We start from the raw sequence: 18557 nt of genomic DNA, 5'->3' as shown, positions 1-18557 counted from the left end.
TCTAGCTTCTGGAAGTAGCTCACTTTTTACCTGGGAGTTGTCGGGGGGGGGGGGGGGGGGGGGGGGGGGGGCCCTTAAAGGCAGAGCGTCTCCTTCACACATGCACAAAATGGCAGTCCAGAGCTTTGAGCATTTTGTTGTCCGGCACAGCACATCTGGTCTCTGGTGGATCTTACCCCCAAATCCTGCAGATTTGGCCAATTTTATCTGCAGAGCAAAACAATGGGAACTTTCTCCATGTGTCAGACTGAAAGCTAGGGAAATCATCTTCCTTGGCCTGACAGCCTGAGGGCAAGCTGAGCTGATGAATATTTGTACTCTCGGAACCAGGCTGTGATTCCAGTTCATTTGTTTTTCGGTTATGAGAAATTTGACTCTGGCCCAGAGAGGAGCTGAACTGGTGGCCTAGCAGGGAACAATGCTTTTCAGAGGGTCCAAGCAGCAGAGTCGTCTCTACATGAAGGATTGTAAATGTGACATTGCAGAGGGCCCCCTCTGGAGACCCTTCTGACTTACCATACCAAAGGGGAAGTGCTTGAGATGATGGGCCCCATAAACTCTGTGGTGTCTGATGTTTTATATGCAGCCCTGTTGGATGGCGTTCACCCCAAGCAAAGAGGGGACATTTCTCTGGTCGTCTCTTGCTTGACTGATGTCAGCACGTCACTAGTTTACTGTAATATAATAAGGCACCGTGACGTTGCAGTCAAACTCCATGCCCACTTCTGTAAATATAACTCACTGAGGCCGAGTTCCCCAGGCCGTTACACAGCTCATCCTTTGCTGGCAGGAAACACCCCTCTGCCAGGATTTGGCATGCTGAGTGTTGGAGATCTGGTCCTGACAGGACAAGGACTCCCGTGGAGACAGGTTGCACAAAACGTAGACAAAAGTAAGATCAGGGAGTGACAGAAAACAGTAGAGCCCTTTTCGTTCTCCTTGGACATCTTGTGAAGGTCCTTACCAAAAAGACACTGCAGGACACCAGATTCAAGGCTGAGCAGGAGACAGACCTTTCCTCAAGGGTGACAGTAATGGGCACAGTTAGGTCAGCAAGGAATAAAATGGCAAGGATTAGAAGGATGAAAGCCCCTTCTCCCTCACAGCTCAAGTCCATCTTCTGGGAAGAGACATATGTGGGAATCACCTGTGTAAGGCTCTTCCACCCCTGCCCCTGATGGCAGGCTGGGATGTTCTTCATAGGGTGGTCAGCCAGTCATTGTCTCCACGGACTTCCCCAGCTCTGTGATGCTTTGCCAATACCAAAATCATCCTCTGGCTGCTTTGGAGTGAGGAGAAATACCTTGAATGGCTCTCATCACCTGCCGTTCAGCTTCTCCACATGCCTGTGCAAGCTGTGAGGAGCTGCAGAGTGAGTCCTTTACTACGCATCAATTTCCTTGTCTATAAAACAGCAATCAAGACCTTTCAGTTCTCCCACCAGTAGTGGGCTAGAGACCTAACGTAATAAAACAATACTGCTGTGATAATTTTCTGTCATGTGACTGCCTCTATTATTATAAAAGTCCTCATTTTCACCTGTGGTCTATTTTCTAAGCTCGAAAGAGCGGTCATGATGTGGCATATGCTTTCTTATCTTGCTTAGATGGTCATATACAGGGACATACCGTAAAAAGCATGTTTCTGGAATAGAAGGACAGCACAGAGATTGCATTTAAATCTGGTCTTCAGCCATACTTGGGAAACGTGTTATACGTTCCAAGAGACAGCACTGTAACCTTTAGTCCTACCCCTGGTCTCTTTTTTTCCTGCCTGAATTTAACTTTAAATTATACTGGCTAGCAATATCCACCAGGCGACGCTAAAGTAATCTGAGATCCTGGGGCACATCAAAGCCCTGATCACACCCTCCGTGTCCTAATTGTAGCTGCAGGCAGGCGGGGAGATCTGCAAGGGGCAACCCTGTACCACAGAGAGGCAGCGTGATCTTCCCACCTCCAGAGATGCTGGTTCAATTTGTTGGTCCAGCTCAATGCAGCCCCCCACCCTTTCCAGACTGAGCACAGGGTGTAGGTGACAATGATTTTACTGTCACTCCTTTGCCTGTGTGGGCTTTATGGCCGGAGGGCCGTGAAAAGGAGAAGGAGTATGTGTGTCTGGCACGCTGAGCGAGGGAGGGAGCTCCAGGCACGGGCATAATGACAGTAGATGGTGAAATCATTAGCCCAGGATTATAGTGAGAGATGGGGCCTGAGCCACAAGAGCAGGATCTGTATCCAGAGCTCCAGGGTGGTGGGGTTGGGCTTGGGCCCATCTCAAATTCAAACTTCAGTGCAGAATTCAGCAAAAAGACACACCAGGCCCAAGGGAGAAAAAGAAACTCATTCACACACACAGATTAGTAATAACAGTGGAGGGGATGCAGAGAAATACCTGCCAAGTACATTTTTTAAATATTAATGATCTCTGCCTTTTATTTTATTTTTTTCCTTTTTTTATTTTCTTTCCCCCAGTGAGAAGCCCCTCCCCACTTTTATATCGGATCTGGCGCCTTGATTTCCTTCTTGCTGAGACATTCCATCCATCCCCAGCACAATGAGCAACACGGCTCTGCCGTGCGATAAACACGGTGACCCAGCTTTCCAGATCCCTTCTTTGGAGAGCAAACATTCAGCCCGCCTTGGAAAGGACAAACCGCCTGTCAAGGCAAAGGAAGCTGCAGGATGATTCAGAGCCAGGGCACCCAAATTCAGCCTCCGTTGGAAAAAAAAAAAAAAAAAAAGTAAAAATAAAGGTCACCTTTAGATTTCAATCAAGATTAGAATTTCCCAGGTTCAGGCTTGTTTTAATAAGGGGGATGAACCAGATTGCTAAACTGAAACTTCCTGGCCCACCGGGGATATTTCAGCTTTGGAGTAAAATCTTGTTTCAAGCTCCGCAGGTTTGAATTCTTTTCTAGTAATAACTCCATATCCTGCTTGAGTAAACCAGTAGTGAAGGTGGTGGCTGGTTAATGTGACTGGTTCTGTGCTTTATGACAGTGTCCCTTGCAGTGTTTAGGGAAGAGAATTTAGAAGACTGTGTAGTTGGAGGGAAGGCTTGAACACTCGTGCAGCTCTGGCAAAGTATGAAAAAAAAAGAACTGCTCTGCCTTGTCTCATTTGTTGAAGATTAATTTATTTATTTTTTCCTTCCAAGCCAGGGTGCTCCTTCTTTTATGCCTTTGCAGTGACTGTTTCAGGAAAACCCATCTGAAGAAGAGAAAGTTGGTGGTAGATAGGATGCCCTGAAAACCATCTGAGACGTGCACACTTGTAATACTTTGATGCTTTTAATCATCCTTCTGAACAGAAGTCCAGCTTCCTGAGGAAAAAGGTCTATGGCAAACAAAGAGCTTTCCTCCTGGGCCATTAAAATGCAGCTGGACTGCTACAAGGGTGTACAACCATTTTCACCTAGGTCTTTACCTACTGGGTATAAACTGATTGGAAGATTTGTTCCTTGGAGGCTTGGGATTGCAGTTGTTGATGTTTGGATCTATTGCTCAAGGGATTTGTTTCACTGTGAGCATAAGAACAGCTATTGCTGCCAGGTCAAACAGCTGTCCCCATACACAGAAGCTCCCCCCTGACACTAGACACCAGTGGGTGCCTGGACAAGAGCATGGACAGAAGGCAACCCTGTAGCAGCCTTTCCTCTGACTGTTCTTGCAGTTTCCAGCCACATGGATGACTTTGTGTGTAATGGCTTTCCATGGATTTCTCCCTCATGACCTGATCCAATCACTTGTTGAATTTGGTGTCCCAAGGCAAGGAGTTCCACAGCTGAGTTACCCGTTATGAGAGGAGCCACCTTTTTTTTGTTTGGAACCTGTCTCCTACGAGTTTAACTTGATACCTGCCCAACATCTCCTTCCCAGCATGAGCTGCACACAAGAAAAAACAATCTTCCCTGGGAATGGGGTCAACTGGGGAGACGACCTCCTTTCATAAACTCCAGTGGAAAGTTTTCCCCATAGTGCTTCTAAGCTGTGATGAGACGCGTTCACAGAGTCATATGGGCTTGGATCGGAGACAGCTCCACACAGGGGTTGACGTGTGTGCGATAACGCACAGACTGGGCTGGGCTGGCATGGCACAACAAAATGGATACTTACACTGTCTTCTAGTAAATCTATTTTGAACTTGACGTCCAGGGCATTAGTTTCTGCTCTCACCAGGAAGAGTCATTTGCAGTTGCTGTTTTTATTTTTTTCTGTAAATAAATCAATCCAGCTCAGATTTTGATCTTTTATAGAGTTAAAATGTAAACAACCACCCAGAGAACCTAGGAAGGATGGAAGATGTGGGACAACATCTTTGTAAAATATGAAGACATTCATTTTCTGACTGAGCAACTAAGCTTTCAGGTTTTGTGGACTACATGACAGCACTAATTGGCAAGCGCTGATTGGCAAATTTAGAAACTAATCCTGCAATGCAGAAGTAAAATAGCCATTCAGTAATAATCCCTCTTGGAACAAAGACAGGAAATTCAATATCTTTGCAGAGTCCAAAGTTAGACCGGTGCCATGGGTTTAGTGAACGGCTTCTCCAGGGATTGCATTTGTAAACCATAAACAGATTAAGAAAACCCACTCCTGCAAAATAACCTCATCACAGTGAATTTTCCCCTTGCTTAAATCCTATCTGCATTTGTGCTGCAAAATCTCCAAGAGTCATGGTAGGAAAGAACCTTCTTGCAATGCGATGTTTTGCTTGATCAAGCAAAGAAGGGAGGAGAAAAAGGAAAGAGCAAACCAGAGAGACATGTCCTGCAAAACAAATAAATGGCAATGTTTGGTTTGGGCTTATTGGGGTTTTTTCCCCAAAAAGCCCTCCTAAAGTGTTTCTATGGCTCTGGGAGTCATGGTTGGCTTGCATATTCTTCTTTGCTCTAAGAGATGGCTCCCCAGCCACGTCGTTAGAAAATACAATTATACTGGAGACAGACAAAGGCACTTCAGTGATTTGTCAGAAACTTAGAGGAGGTAGAAGAAAGAAGAAGAATGAACTTGTAGCGACATATCTTCCCTGGGATTGGTCATGGTAGTCAGATAAATGGCATATGGAGCCAGATTCTTTCATGCACAAGCTGCAGACACACTCCTTGGTTTTGTGTTGTATATTTCAAACACATAAAGATCTGATCTTCATTAATATTGGCTTATGAAGGTGAAAGATATATGACTGAAGAAAATTGTTGTACCCCTGTTATTGAAAATTATGTCTGTAAGGGAAGCCTACAACTGTAAGGAAAAAAAAAAAAGAAAAGTCAACAGAACTGGGAACAGATGGCAAAGAGCCATAAATGTATATGCAGGGTTATGTAGAGAATTATACACATTATAGATAGAAGAAAAAAGCTTTTCTGTAAAGCAAAAACTAGCTGTTTCAGGAGGCTTTGCAGAATGCTTCCCAGTCATCAACTCTGTGAATACCCTTCTCCCCAAAGAGTTGCCTTGATCACTGAGAAGAAGACTGAGAGAGGACTTGACAGGAATATTTAAATACTGTTGTTTTCAACTGAATGGAGAAAACACTGTTAAAAACTAATGTTTATGCATTTCTGATGGAAGCTGAACAACTTAAAGTTACCTAAAATGTGAGCTTATGAGGTGAAAAATTTAAGCTTGTTTTCACTACCAAAAAGGAAGCAAAAAGACAAAAAAAAAGGGGGGAAGAAAAAAATAAAAGGAGAAAATTCCTCTGTCAGGTCACTTTCTAGCTGCCCTTAAGGTCACTCTGTCCTAATGGCGCATCCTCTGATGTGGACACCTGCTCAGTGGGAACTGTGCTGAGCTCACTAATTCATTTCACAGCATCACTGGTGGGTAGCTATGTGTAGCAAAGCCCAGGCCATGTGCATGCAGATGCTGTGTTCATTGCTGAGAAAAGACTTTGGGGTTGATGTTCAGATACAATCACACAGAGCTGACTTTTTCTTTTTCTTTTTCTTTTTCTTTTTCTTTTTCTTTTTCTTTTTCTTTTTCTTTTTCTTTTTCTTTTTCTTTTTCTTTTTCTTTTTCTTTTTCTTTTTCTTTTTCTTTTTCTTTTTCTTTTTCTTTTTCTTTTTCTTTTTCTTTTTCTTTTTCTTTTTCTTTTTCTTTTTCTTTTTTTTTTTTTTTTTTTTTCTAAAAGCAGTTGTCACAGCAAGAGCACATTGTTGATAAACTGCCTGGTTCAGTCAGTAGGGGGATGCAGAATCATAGACATGATGACCCAGATTTTTGGAGGTATTCAGCTAGCCAAGTTGTATTAATTTCAGAGGGAGTGAGACACTCTGAAATCTCTAAGCACTTTGCCATTTTTCCATCATATCTGAGAACATTCTCATTCTTCCTGCACTTACTCAGTTGACATCTCTATAGTATACTTCCTGGATCCTTACTTCTAAGACTTACTCATTGTATTCTAACTCTCTGTTGTACCATGTCTTTCACTAGAGTTTATTGCTTTTTTATATCCCTGTCACGTCCACTGGAACTTTTTACTCTGCCCAGTAATCAAAAAGTCCCTTTCTCGACATTTCTGATGTGCTTCCATGACCTTAATACAGAGAAACTACTTGATTTATTTCTCTTTTAAAGGCTATCAGTCTTTCTTTTGGCTTTTTTTGAGGGCCCGTGTCCCTGACAACAAAGCAGGAAACAGGCAAGGAGGTGTTATTATACCCATTTCAGGAAACTGAGGCAGAGATAGGGAAAGAATGAGAGAGCAACTGTCTACATGAGTCACCCAAAGACAACAGGACATAGTCTCCAGTCTGTAAAGTCACAGGATACCCTAAACCTAACCACTGAGATTTCCTTCTATTCAGCGAATCATGAATGACATGTTTCTGGTACTAACCCATGCTAAGGCAACATTTGATGTGGTGGTTGAAGACTCCATACCATGTTTTACCCTTTCGTCTTCTGCTTATTTTTTCACATAGCATTAAATAGTTTCACCTATGGCAATGTTTGAGGTGGAAATGGTGCAGATAGATCATAGAATACCAAGTTGGAAGGCATCTCAAGCATCACCTGGTCCAAACTTTCTTGGCAAAAGCATGGTCCAGATGGCCCAGCACCCTGTCGAGCTGAATCTTAAGTGTCCAAAGTTGGGGAATCCACCACTTCCCTGGGGAGATTATTCTAATGGCTGATGGTTCTTATTATGAAAAATTTTCCTCCTGTGTCCAATCAGAATGTTCCCAGGAATAACATGTACACCCATTACCCCTTGTCTTTTCCATATGACTACTTGTAAAAAGGGAGTCTCCGTCTTCTTTGTAGCCACCTTTTAAGTACTGGAACATGGTGACCAGGTATCCCCTAAACCTTCTTTTCTCAAGGCTGAACAAACCCAATTGTCTCAGCCTTTCCTCATATGGCAGGCTTCCCAGTCCTTTGATCATCCTGGTGGCCCTTCTCTGTACCCTCTGCAGCCTGTCCACATCTGTTTTATACAGTGGGGACCAAAATGGAACACAATATTCCAGGTGTGGCTTGACGAGCACTGAGTAGAATGGGATAATTACTTCTTTATCTCTGCTGGTGATGCCCTTGTTGATGCAACCCAGAATCATGTTGGCTTGCTTTGGCGCTGCAGCCCACTCTTCACTCATAGTGAGCTTGCTGTCCACCGGGGCCCCCAGGTCCCTTTCTACAGAACTGCTCCCAGCCAGGTAGATCCCAATCTGAGCTGTGCTCCTGGATTATGTTTTCCTAGGTGCAAGACCTTACACTTGTCCTTGAACTCCATAAGGTTCTTGCTAACCCATTCTTCCAGCCTATCCAGGTCTTCCTGCAGGATGGCTCTCCCTTCCGAAGTATCCACTTCCACATTCAATTTGGTATCATCAGCAAACTTCATCAGGGTACGCTTAATCCCATCATGCAGATCACTTATGAAGATATTAATCAGCACTGGGCCTAATATTGATCCCAGGTTACCAATTTGAAAAGAGCTATTTACCACCACCCTCTGGGTGCAGCCTGTCAGCCAGTTCCTCACCCACTGCACAGACCACTTGACTAGACTAACGCATCAGTTTCTCTAGGAGGACGCTGTGCAGAACCATATCAAAAGTTTTAGAGAAATCCAGGTAGACAATGTCCACCACTCATCCCACATCAACTGAGCAGGTTACTTTGACGTCATAGAAGGTGGTCAGGTTTGTCAAGCATGATTTGCCCTTGGTAAATCCATGCTGGCTTTTCCCAATCATGTGCTTCATTTGACCTGTGGTAGCCCCCAGGAGGATTCATTCCATAACTTTCCCAGGGACTGAAGTAAGACTGATGGGCCTATAATTTCCTTTAAGCCCTTCTTGTAGATGGGGGCTGACAGAAGCCTTCTTCCAGTCTTCTGGAAGAATCTCCATGACTTTTCAAAGATTATGGAGAGTGGCCTTGCAATGACGTCAGTCAGTTCTTTTAACACCCTTGAGTGGATAACATTAGGGCCCATCGATTTGTAGGGGTCAGACTCCTGGTATAGTTCACATACCAACTCTTGCTTCATTGACTGTGGATCTGTGTTTGCATCAACCTGGATTTTTGTTCCCAAAGCCTGGGGCCCAACAGTGCTGGTGAAGAAAGTGTTGAGAACCTCTGCCTTTTCAGTGTTGTTGGTGACTAATTCACCTCTCTTGTTTACCAGTGGGCCAATATTTTCCTTCTGGTTGTTGTTTATGTACCTGAAGAACCCTTTCTTGGTTTTGACATCTCTGTCCTATTTCAATTCCAGGCTCAGAAGCTCACAGGTAAGCCAAGGAGGGTCTCTTGCTCTGCCTACTTCACTCACCTTTAAAAGGGATGAACAGTTTTTGTGCTTCTGGGAGAGTATTCTTGAAAAACGCCCAGCGCTCGCTAGCTCCTTTGTCCTCCATGGAAACTTCCCACAGAATCCTTCCCAACTGAGCCCTGAGTGAGCTGAAGTTGACTTTTCTAAAATCTAAAACCTTTGTCTTAGTACTAACCTTCATCATGCATTCCTAGATGCCTTGGAAGCTCCTAGCTGATTTCATCAGAATTCTGCTTCAAATACCAAATCAGCCTTTTGCATACAGAGCAACCAAGTATCTGTGAACAAGTTTTGATGGTGGTGTGACAAAGGAGGACACAATATCCACCAAAATCAGAGTAATTCTCTCCTGAGTATAGTTGGACAGATAAAGGTTGCTAGTGGTAAAACAAGATCAAGGCCAGTGTTAAAGGCTGGCTGAACAAGAAAAGTCCTTGAACCCTTTGAGCCTCTGAGCACCAAGGAGTCTTTCCATTGAGCCAAGCTGGTGGAGAAAATCTACTGTAGGAAAGCTAGGGGAATATTGCATTGTCTTTTTCATTCATGCTGGTATGTTGCTTAAAAGTCATTCTCTGAAATGCATCGGTGAAGTTGAAAGAAAAATAGTTCCTATGCATTTTTTTGAAGTGGACTGAGTAGAAAGACACTCAAATAATTCCAATTGTGAGTAGTGCTCAAATAAATTGATTTACAGATTCTTTTTATATTTAAAAATTAGTAATTAGAAGCACAGAGTGCTCCATAGAGTGATCTTCCCTAGGTGACAGTGTAGGTCCGGAATCACACCCAGGGGTTCCTAGTCCCTGGCTTTGCTACCTGCTGAGTAAAGATGATCCTGAGAAACACTAGGACATATTTGATCCATGGAGGGTTGCATTCTCTTTTCCTGACATCATAAACTGGCTGAAAGTCACTTAAAGTTTGTCCCAAACTCACCTAAAACATGAACTGATCTCTTATGAAGCTGGCACCAGGCTCCCTAGAGGGCATCCTGGTCATGTTTCCTCACATTAGGCATCTGTGAGGCTACTAAAACTTCACAGCCCTTGCATGCAGAGATCCAGGAGTTTGGATATTACTTACATTAAAAAGCAACGACCCGTAGAAGATAGTCTGAATTCTTGTTCCCATCTCCCCTTTCTCCTCCTATCTACCTGCAGGTGCTTCTGAAATAGAAATCTTTTGGATACATCCCATGGGAGTCAGTGGGGGAAATGTTGTCTCCAGTAAGATTCAGGCGCCAGCTCTTTGGGGATGTTCAGATCGTATGTCTAGACGAGATAACATCCTTCTCTGAGCCCTGGAGCTAACCCCAGGGGGACCCATTATTCATGTATAAAACACCAAGAGAAACTTGCTGCATACAGCTTCCTTTTTCTTTCCCTCCTCCCCGTGGGAATTTGCTTGGTTTAACCCTTCCATCCCTATGAGGCAGTGGCTTCCCTGCTCAAAACCATGACTGTTTAGCCTTCCACCCTTCAGGGCTCAGTACTCTGCACCTGCAAAAACAGCGTGGCTGGCTGAACAAAGCCAGGTGAGCCTTCAGCATAGGCTTTAATGTGAAGTCCAAACCCAGAGAGACCTCCTCCTTTCCCCGTGGAGGATAACAGCTCTTGGACTAAATCTCCAGCTCTGCCTATAGTGCCCCGACAGCACAAAACACCTGGCAGTTTGTCCTAAGAAAGCACCTGGAGTTGCTCCTGTGATAGAGGAATATCCAGAGCATAAAAGAGTAATAGAGATCTACAAGGCACAGAAGGAATACGAGACACTTTATTCTGATCTGCTTTCGGTAACACTTAGAAAATTTCATGAGCTAGTGTAACTTTGGAAAGGTTAAGGAATGGCTTCTGGGTGACAGTGATGGGGGGTAAAGCATCTCCCAAGACTAATGAATGTGTAAAACCAATGGATTCCATCCAGACGTGCACTTTTCCTTTTCTGGACTAATCAAAGGGCTGCACACACCTCTTTCATATTTGCCATGGCCATGCATAGGCCATGGCCATACGTTACTGATTTTACATGAGCTACTCTGATTGTGCAAATTCATCAGCAGACCTTTTTCAGCCTGGTTTCGTGACTATTTTTTCCTTGGTCTCCAGCACTGAATTGTGACACCAATCAGGTTCTTGCAGGGTCCTTAATATGAGGAGGCCAATTTAGTGTCTCTGCTTTCTGGTGCTTCTCAGCATACCGTCCTCTTTGTTTAAGGCTTTAAGTTTGAATTATAGTGGTGAGAGTAGGAAAACACAAATCAACACAGAACAGTCTCCCTGCAAACATCTGCTTTGATCTGTATCCTGCAACATGGAAAGAGACATCTGTCCGCAAAAGCATTTGTCCCAACAGCTCGGTTTGTTGAAAAGCATGAGGGAGTTGCGTGTCTTTATGAGGTCAGGTTGGTGGAAGAGAGGAGAAATTTGGTCCCTACAGTGACCACTATATCCACAAATTATCTGGATCTTCTGTATTACTGACCATGTGCATCTATTTATGAAAGGCACTTGCAGTCAGCAGTAGCAGAGTCCTGCTCCCTGTTATTGCATCTCGGCTCTGAGTTGGAAAATTGACTTCTAGGTAGATGGTGTGTTTACACCGTGTGGATCCAGCACCTCTCTCCATTTAGATGGACAATAAAAGGACAAGATAAGAAAATGAGATCCAGTGGACATAAATTATACTTATTGAACAAAAAAACAATTTTTTTTTCTTTTCTTTTCCTGTGCATTGAGAACTGCAGGGTTTTCACAACATCACATCTGATTCATCACAATGATAGAAGCCCATGGCTAGATCAGAGTAGTAAAATTTTTGCTAGCAACAATGTAGAAATTAAAACATTTTTTTATAAATGTTTCTACATTTAGAAAGAAGTGGGCTGTTGCGCTCCTATGACATGAGAATAGTGAACTCAGATCCCAGTCCATTAGTAACTAAGCATGGTTTTAAACAACTTCAGTAAGGGATAAACATTTGGAAATCAGTAGGCCTGGATAACTTGCACCCAAGAGTCCTAAAAAGGTTTTCTGAAGAGATCTCTAGCCAGCTCATTTTAGTTTTGAATAAAACTTGGCCTACCCAGTAAATTCCAGTAGATCAGAGAAGATAATTTTGTGCCAATATTCAAAAAGGCCAAGTAAGATGACCTGAATAATAGTAAGTCAGTTAGCTTGACATCAGCCTCAGGCAAAATAAAAAAAAAAAAAAAAACCAAACCAAAAAAACCCACCAAAACAAAAGTCAAAAAACCCCAAAGTCAAATAATTAAAAATTAGAGAACAAATTGACATAATGTCATTCAACATGGTTTAATAGAAATGAGCCATGTAGAACCAACACAAATTCATTCTCCGATGAGATCACAAGTTTGGTTAGCAAATGTCACTGTGTAAAGATGATGGACCATTGTAAGGACTTTATCTTGCCCAATATGCCCATTTCAAAAACAAGTCCCTCTGTCTAATTCCAACAAATTCCACATTAAATGGGACCTTATTAAACAGCAGTACAACAAAAACTCATGAATCAGGGCGCTTTTACAAATGAAGATTTTCTGGAGAAGTTAGAAGAGGAGATGTGGTAATCAAACTTTTTCACAGTGTTATCCAAAAGCATGATCAGATAAAACTGGAAAGAACTAGCAGGAATGTTCCCTGATATTTTTTTAATTTTAATTTTAATTTTAATTTTAATTTTAATTTTAATTTTAATTTTGTTTTGTTTTTATTTATTTATATTTAATTTTTATATTTATTTCAATTTTATTTTTATTTACTTATATTTTTAATTTTATTTATTTTTATTTTTTTAAAAGGCACAGAACGATCCTCCCACACACAAACATTCCTGACATGCAAGGAAGCAATGAAAAATATGAAAAATAGGTAAAAATCTGAATCTTAGCCTAATTTTAACTTGTTGAGAACAAAAACAGTATTTCAGCCCTTCACGAGATATTCTGAGGATACTTTTTTCTCTTGAAAATGAAATGAGACTTTGATTAAAAAGGTAGAGATGTAGCGATCAAGGTGCTTGATAAAGTGACCCTATTCAAGTGAAGTGCGTACATAGGAACAAACAATTTTGGAGATACCTTCAAAAAAGAGGACTGTTTTCTGAACAGTGATGGCTCTGAAAGGGTCATAGTGGGCAATTAATTGAACATGTGGAAAAAATGTACTCAGAGGATCGTTATCAATGGTTCATTGACAAAATGGAAGGATATAGGAGTAAAGTTCTACAGGGATTTGTTCCTGCTTCCTGTGCTATTTAATATTTTCATTAATGACTGAATGATGGAATACAGAGATTTGTTATTATGTTTGCAGATGACACCAAGCTGGGAGTAACTATAAATGCTGGAAGGCAGGACGACAGTTTAGTATGATTACGACAAATTGGGGAAATGATTTGAAAAAAGAAAAAAAAAAGCTGGTCTTCAGTAGGAGTACAAAGGTTCATTCCTTAGGCAGCCATTACCGTTTTCCCAAATATGGGGTGGGTTATGTTCTTTAGGTAGTGAGGATCTGGAGTTGCAGCGGAGCATAATCTGAACATGAGTCAAGAGCATCATAATATTGCAGAAAAGACAAATAGCGCGGGGGATGTATAAACACAAGTGTCGCCTGCAAAATATGTGCGGTAATCCTTTCCCACAGCTCAACATTGATAAAGCCTTAGCTGGAGGCTTTTCCAAAGTCCTATGGGTAATTTTGGACCTGTGATGCCAAACAAGATGCAGATCGACTGGAGAAAGTTGAGAGGCAAGCGATAAGGTCAGAGGTCTAGAAAACATGACCTGGAGAAAGAGACATTATTTATCCTAGACTGTAGGCACGTATAAGGATGCTGCAGAGAGGAAATGGATGCTCTGTTTCTCCGTGCTCTCGACAGACCAAAGTCATGGCTTAACAGGAGAAGATCCCAGATAGGAATGAGGAAAAAAGCTATCTCATGAGAAGGTAGCGAATCACTCAAGTGCGTTGCCTGGGGTGTTGTTCCGCTGGGAGGATTACCAGAGGGCTTTAAGAAAAAATTAGAGAAACATCTGTGGGAATAAAACAGCTGGAATCAATCTTGAATTAGGGCAGGGAGATGGGCTGGAAAGGGATCTTAAAATCCCTGTAATTTATGAACATTTTAATGAAAGAAACAATGCAGTAGATGTTATGATAGTACAGAAAGGAGTGCTAATTAGAAGTAGAGTCATGACTCAATACAATGATGAGCTCTGTATGCAAATGATGCCACTACTCTTGCTTTCTTCAGCAGAATGACACAAACTGTGAGAGAAAACAGATTTCATTGAGGTTTAAGGTTTGCAGGGGAAATATAAGCTATCTGTGAACTGGACTCCCATTTAGGTAATAATTTCAGTCAAAGGAAGTGGGAATATTTTTAAAATGAATGAAAAATTTTGTTTTGACATCATCAAATCAAGACATTTAATTTATTGCTTAGAAATAATATTTTATTTTAAAGTTGATCTTTTTAAAGACAGAAGTTTAATAGAAGATTTAAAAGGTGTTGAATGACTTCAAAGCCCAATATTTTTCATTGGTTGAAAATTAATTTAAGGATTTTGTTCTCTAAAAAAAAAGAAAAGTGAAAAAAATAGCTCAGTCCAAAATAAAATGTTTTTTCCAGCAATATTTTATTTGGTGACGGAACAGAAAAAGCTTGTTATTCCCTAGTTCTGTTTGTCAAGCCTTGTGAGACCTGGGAGAGCCTTGATTCATAGCAGCTGTGCACCAGCCCATTTCAACTACTTCTCTCAGGGCAGTCTTGATTAAGACTATTCTCTCTCCTTTGGGCTGCAGACTCTCACTTTCTCATCTATCAACTTGCAGCAGCCACAGAGGTAGCTGGTGTATTCCTCTACATCTTAATATCACCCCAAGAGGCATAAAAAGCAATGAAAAATTGGCAAAGGTGAAGACAAGGTCTTGATGGCCCAATAAAAGAGATAGCAGATGAAATGTCTCTGATATCTAGGAAAGAACAGTATTACCTTCTTTAGAGCTCAAGCTGAATGGATCTATGATTTATCAATATATTATTTCCCTTCTTTTCCATCATACACATCTTGTGGACTGTATCTCCTGTTGACTGTACTTAATTTGTCATTCTTCAGTGAGGAGCAAAATTGTCCACTCTGCCTGCAAGCAGGATGGCAAGCAAGCAGCCTCACCAAGTTCCCTTTCCACTTCCTTCTCTGACCAACCCTATACACACACCCCACAGCCTACTACTACTGGTTTTTACACTTAAATCAGTGTGTATCAGAGGCTTTGTGGGGTTTTTTTGAGCCCTCACCTGGCCCCCTGCTTGCCTGTTTTCATTCCCCCCAGACCCACCTCTCAGTCAAGCATCTTCATGAAAAGATAGGGGACTTTTCCTCCCTCCGTAACTAGGCTGCTGTTTTTCAGGCAAGAACCGATTTTTGAAGTGAGGATATCAAAATTTGCCCAACAGCTGTGGAGACTCCTGCAGGACACTTTCTGGTAAGAAACTCAGTGGGATGTTGCCTCTGGATTTGGGGGCCTATTTTATTTCTCCAGTTGCTCACTTGTGCCTTTAAATGTGAGCCTTGAAGAGGGCTCCCGCTTGAGGCAACTTCTTTGTAGTTGATTTATTTATTTTTGTTTTTTTTTGAAGTACAAGGTGCTTGTCTTCTCTCAGGCAACACATGTAAAATCAAATGTCTAAGTTGGGTCTTGCTTGCACCAGAACTCACTGACACCAGCTGTGAAGCTCTAGGGGTATCAAACCAACATAAACATGCTCAGAACCATGCCCTGTACCTTTCCAGGTATCTTACAAGACTGAATAGAAAAAGGAGCATTTAAAAAAATTCTCTGTATCCCCTTCCCAAGCAAATCTGTAAAGCCTATGTTCCTCCTCCAACGCTTATTGGACATGGCTTGTCTTCCACAAGTAAGGGCAATTAATGCAATTATTTGTCTTTGAACCACTCTGCAGTTGTCATTTAATTCTGTGGCCTGTTATTTCAAAGACCCCAATTCATTTTAGCTTGTCCCATCATGTTATGGAAAGGATATAGTTTTGAAGGCCTCTAATTTTAGGCCCACGTTAGGTCCAGCCCAGGGAGTTTTCACGAACTGTATTTTCTGCGTGATTCCTTCAAGTTCAAGGCATGGAAATAACCTGTTCTGGTGGCCAGCAGGGTCTCAACTGCAGATGAAGTGTCTCCAAGTGTCTGCAAAGATTTATAATCCCAATGACTCTTCTGTTGCCCTCTGTTCCCTCTCCTGACTTTACTGCCTCTTGCTGCATCTGAGCATATCCACACTGTGAGTTTTGTTTGGACTCCTCACGAATATGTCAGGCCTAAAGCTTACATCTTTCCCAGATTGCAACCACATTGCAATGAACAAATACCTTTGACTGTCCAGAGCAGAAGGAACTGGTATCAGATCATCAAGATTATTTCCTGCCATCAGCACTGTCGTCTGGAAGATGTGTCACTCTCAACCACAAGAGAATGTGGATGATGGCAGAACCACTTTGTCCTCCTGTGCCCCATCACCTTGCTGAATTGTCCGAGGACCTTAAAGGCAAGCTGTGACAAGGAAGCAAAACTAGACTTCAGTAAAGGGGGGCATAAATTGTCCTTCAGAATAGCTTCAAAAGGAAATAACAAACTCACCCAGGCCAGTAAAAGGATTCCTGAGGATGAATCTGGCACTGGACAGGGTGTTTATGTTTCGTTATAAAGTCCATGTGAATACAGTAGATGGCACAGAGTGTCTCTTCCTGATATAATTTATATCTCCTATGACACTGTATGCTGTTCCATTTCTCTCTGAATTAAAAAAGAAAGTAATTCAACCTACCTGAGAGCAAAAGCAAGGTGCAAGGAATCTCTGCCTTCAAACAGGATGAGTGAGTGCTAATGAAAACCAAGAGTCCAGTGTGAGTGTGTTACAAAGAAAAACTTTGCCTCTGAAAAGGGTTTTATGTTTCCCTGAAGCCAGGAGTAGCTGCATTTGTACCAGCTCCACAGCCTGTCTGATATCGATATGTCTGAGTCGTCTTTGAAAGCCTGGCTCTTTCTTCAGATAGATAAATATAAACCCAGATTATTTTCACCCATCTGCAAGAGAAATCATTATGAAATTAACCAGTGATCAACCAAACCACATGGGGAGCTCAGAAAGGTTTTTTAGGCTTTTTCAAATGGCTGGCTGTTCTCTCTCCATCTGGTTGCGTTTAGCTCTGAAATATAATTTTCGGTGCTGATCACTTCTGGGTAGACCATACAATTAAGGTATTTGAAAAACAAACATTTCTAAACCACTGATCGTTGGGGAGATGGCTTAGAAACGACAGCCCATTTTCCAAGAAGACGGTTGGGAAAGGGAACCTGAAAGCTTACGATAACATTGAAAGGGAAACAGAAGAAGTCCAGGGAGGGAAAAAAAACAAAAGGAGAAAAAAGAAACCCAACAAACAAACCCACCCTCACAAGTATTTTAACTGCTTCTCTAGTACTTTCAGACTAATATTATTTGAATGTTTTAAGGAATCCAGCCTGGTTTCTGTGTATTTCTGTGGATTCATGCTGCTACAGGAGGAAAGTATTACTGAGAATTGGAACCTGCAACAGTTCAAATACAGGAGATATTTGCAGCAGTAGGAGGAATTTCAGCTCTGTAAATCCTTCTTTGGACTTTACAATATCAAATTTCAAGCAGGAAGGATGGCAGGACTGGAGGCCCAGAAACGAATTTGGATGTGCCTCTCCCTTCTGGTACCCTGCTGATAGTTTCTCTTTCCCACCTAAACTCAGCTCACTTTGGCTCACCTCCCACTATCCTCGGGCAGCTGCATTTTTCTTCTTAAACAATTCCAAAACTGTTGGTTGCTGAAGATAAGTGCCTGGTGCTTTCTCACCTGAGAGATGATTTTAAGCCAGGAAGTTTGGTAAAGTTCCATTTTGACTATTTTATCAGTTAACCAAGAAGACAGAGACGATGAAAAATAAAGACCATATGATTCGGCGGCTGGTGCAGGATCACAAGTGTTCAGGAGTGAGCCAGAAATGAACAACTTTGAACTCTTGCAGAGTTCAGATACAGGTGTGAACGCTTCTGACGCACTACTATGTAATCCATTTAAATCAGACCAAAATCAGGATCTACATCTTAGGGAAGGCTCAACCCAGGCCTCAGATGAAGAGGCAAAGCCCATCTCTAGCAATAGTACTGATACCGTAATCAACAGTGTTTTGAAAATAATTAGATAACATAAGGATAGGATATATCTGGATTTCCTCGATGTCAGTGGCCACCTTTGACTGAGGAGAGAAAAGGGTTTGGATCCTGCAAAGGAAGGTGACGGAGAGGCCAGCATAGAAGCCTCCAGAATCTGAGATAAGCTTTGGCTAAGCCTTTTAATACTTGGATGCTTAAGCAAAGATAACCTCCAAGCTTTTGGCAGCCCTGCCCACAACTAGCTGAAGCACAGAAGGACCAGGTAATTATCTGATGTGGTAAGAGCAATTATGGGAAGTGTGTAAAAGGCAAGGCAAATTCTACCTGACACCAAGGCTTGCTCTCACATCAGGGATTTTCATACCCAGTGCGAGTTCTTTCCTTTCCCTTTGGATTTTAATGTTTGCTGAAGTGCATCTACTGGTGGGGTGAGCCTTAGCATGGCTTTGCCTCCTTCCCGGTCAACCCTCCAAAAAGCTGGAATGTCATCAGCTTGTGGAGAATGGGGAGTCAAGCCTGGCTCCTT

Source organism: Vanellus vanellus, assembly GCF_965231255.1.
Source record: "Vanellus vanellus genome assembly, chromosome: 5".
NCBI lineage: Eukaryota > Metazoa > Chordata > Aves > Charadriiformes > Charadriidae > Vanellus > Vanellus vanellus.
The sequence above is the reverse complement of the archived record's forward strand: the minus strand, read 5'-3'. Positions refer to the sequence as shown.